Source organism: Benincasa hispida, unplaced genomic scaffold (genome assembly GCF_027475165.1).
Source record: "Benincasa hispida cultivar pf3 unplaced genomic scaffold, pf3_genome.v1.1 HicScf1602, whole genome shotgun sequence".
Classification (NCBI taxonomy): Eukaryota; Viridiplantae; Streptophyta; class Magnoliopsida; order Cucurbitales; family Cucurbitaceae; genus Benincasa; species Benincasa hispida.
Genome location: NW_028325968.1, coordinates 1 through 3,313, shown reverse-complemented (window position 1 = coordinate 3,313; position 3,313 = coordinate 1). Strand labels below are relative to the sequence as shown.

At 34.6% G+C, this 3,313-nt stretch overlaps 1 long non-coding RNA gene across 2 annotated transcripts; it reads right to left on the bottom strand.

Moving 5' to 3' along the window:
- Positions 1-308: 308 nt before the first annotated feature.
- LOC150030892 (uncharacterized) lies at positions 309-2,123 on the bottom strand. 2 transcript variants are annotated; one of them, XR_016526432.1, is made up of 3 exons: positions 1,994-2,123; positions 1,674-1,779; positions 309-1,509 (listed from the first exon to the last, which is right to left on the bottom strand). It is a non-coding gene; the product is annotated as an uncharacterized LOC150030892 (long non-coding RNA). The 2 variants fall into 2 exon arrangements; XR_016526431.1 differs by having other exon boundaries at positions 1,902-2,121.
- Positions 2,124-3,313: the final 1,190 nt, after the last annotated feature.

The window sequence follows — 3,313 nt, the reverse complement described above, 5'->3', positions numbered from 1 at the left end:
AATTCAAAAAGGTGATGAGATTGAGTAGTAAGTTTCTTTTTCCATAACCTATCCTCATCTATAATATTTCTTTTTCTATAACCTATCCTCATCTATAATATCATGGGCAAGAATTTCATTGAGTTCCGAAATAAGTTGTTGCACCTGTAGAAAGTGAGCTATATATGATATCAGTTCAAGAATGACATATTGATCCCAAGAATCTTGGGTTTAGTGGATAGTGAGCATACAACCAAAAGAAATAAACACAATTAGTTACAATAACAAAAGAAATACCTCCAGAATGAAGTCAATCAAACCCTCGGGAATAAGTACAACACCATAATTAATAACCAAGTTCAAAACATTTACTAATTACATCGATAATGTAGTCTGTAACGTTTTTCAAGGTAAGCTTCTTAGCCGCAACCTGCAAAACACATTGTAAATTCGATGTACCCTATAAACTAAAGCTCTATTAATATATGAGTCAACATTCAAAACAAATTATTTTTTGTCTGGAAATTTTGTCGCCTGCATACATTCAAAACCAATAAATCTCTATGAGTCAACTACAACTAGGTGGTAGAGAACAAATTTTTCAAAGCTGACAAAAAAAGGCATCCGATATCACTTAGGCAATTGAATATGATATGGGATGTCAATCCTTAGTTCCATTACACCATATTAAAAGTTTCAACCTAATTCCATGAATCTTTTGTTTATCACAAATTTTTATCTTTACCCTAAGTTTTGTTTGATATTTACCATTCTATGTAAAAATGCAAGAAGATGAAATTCTGAAACAGGATATATTAACTGACTCAACAATTTCAATTTTCATGTTTACATGAGAGTATCTGTTGCAGAGATTATTAGTTATTACTGAGACAAAATCTAGTTCTCAAAGGGAATAAACAACCCTAGGGTTGCATGTGGAGGTAAATGCCCTTCTTGACAAAGATTTCTATCTGGTAAAGCATGTGGAGATAAATGTCCTCCTTGACAAAGGTTTCTATCTTAAGTAGTTTAAATAAAGCAGCTACCTTTTCTCCAATAATAATAATATTTGGATGAGTTTGCAAAGCACACTCTAGTGTGATGTGAGAAGCAGCACGACCCATAAGTCGTCCAACTGTGGATATATGTACACTGTTAATGCAATATGATAATAAACTTGAAACTTGAGTGAGAAAAAAAAGGTATCAACATCACAACAATAAAAAAGTACAATCTCACATTAGGTTAATAAAATTGAGTAGCCGTGAAGTGCTCTGTTTTTTACAGATGAGGCAACAAGATGGGCTTTATTATTGATATTATCTACTTATTTATAAATATATATTTTTAAAAAAGTGGACATAGCTGAACTTGAAATACTGGTAATGTCAATATTTCAGTTATTATGAACATGTCAGCACATCAGAACTATTTTTAGTTTCAATTTCATTAAGTAAAATGCTTGCAGTGGTAATATTTTCCTGTAGATCGAGCATCAACCATCACATTACCAATCATTTCTGAATATATCTGCATAAACATCAGAAGAGCCTATTAAACGTCTCATCTCATGAATGCGACATTCCATTTTTTCCTTGAATTCTTGAAGAAACTACTTCAACTTTGCAACAGTCACCAAAGTTGAGTCCAAACGAAATATGAATTCTAAAGCAGTTACAAAGAGAAATGAGTACCTTGCAAGCAGAATCAAATCCAAAACTTGTGGGGACCTCTTTGGATTTGAGATCACCATCAATAGTTTTTGGGCAACCAATCACTCGGGTCTTCATATTCTTACTCCTAATTTGAAAACAATAGAAAGAAGGGGAATATAGATAACAGAGTCTTGCACACAAAAAAAAAACAGGAGCGTTTAAGTAAAACAGGAAAAGTTCATAATGGATTTGGCATATTTTCAAAACCTGATAACATAATGGATTTTTGATTTTCTCTTGCTTAAACAACCATACTAATGATGGTCTATGAATCCTTGAAGAATGCATATCCCACTCACTTTCAGTCACCAATTAGAACAATATTCTTTCGACTTCTGAACTGTAGGAAGTGTGGCAACTAGCATCAGCAACAGACCTACAAAACCCATATATATTCACCATTTGTGTGACCATAAATGGGTCATGGTATCCATATAGTAAGCCACTTTTGCTGACAAGAATATACTGGAACATGCTAAACCATCTTCTCATCAACAAGTCTGGCAAAGAGGTATTCATGTGGTGAGTACATAGACAACAGATATATACCAAAAAGAGGATACAAGAAAGAAGAAACAAAAGTGTGTTACCTATCATCATGTAATGAACTTACATATAGTAACAACAAAACAGCAGACTAACAAGAAGAAAGATCTGAGTCATTGGAGCTTTCCTGTCCAAGTAGAAACAGTAAATCAACTGGATCAGATGGAAAAAATGATACAAGTTCTCTAATGCCAGTGAAATCATTTCCAAAGATGACATCCACCGGAGAACTGAGCATTAGATACACTCTCCATTTCATCTTTTCATATAGAAATGAGCCTAGACATCTAAAAGAGAAACTCAAACAACAAGCAGATAGAAGTGTGTTTGCAAAATCTATGGTCCTGATGTCAGGATTTTGGAGCAAAATCGAATGAAAAGTTTCAAATACCCCCAAAACAAGTTCCTCTTCAGTTACATTGATAGTTGCTAAAAGCCAAGGTAGTGTGTTGTACATACATCAAGAGCACAATTTTTCATTTCTTTGGTGATAGAGTTGTCCATGACAGTATTGACTTGACTATATATATAGAACTCCTTGAGAAGGTATAAAGAATGTAAAAGTTGACCTGGTTGTGTTTCGAATGTACTAAGACGAAAATAAAACTACATGTTCTAATACTTCTTGAATTGATGTTGCTAGATGTGGCACCCTATGAGATGGAGACTTCATCATCGTGACCAGGATTGCACGGGTTGTTGCAAATGTGTCTGGATGTATGCCCATCTCCCCAGTCACATTCTTACGGAGCATACTCGTCAAAATAAGAACTAGTTCTTCAATACGAGATACAACCACTACTCCAGGACACTGAGAAATGCATTTCAAAATGAGACCAAGTGTTTGGCTGTGAATTGGATGGAAAGGAACTTCAGCAACATGACCCAACACTAGAATTAGTGTTGCAAATCCGACCGCAAGCCTTTGATTGAAGGGCAATTCAGCTCTTGAAAGAAGATCAAGGGCCTGAAGACGCAAGCCCTTGTTAAGGGATCCTTACCTTCAGCAATGTGCAACTCATTTCATTATCCTAGAATTCGAAGTTTCTGGCATATGTTCTATTTTGAAAAAA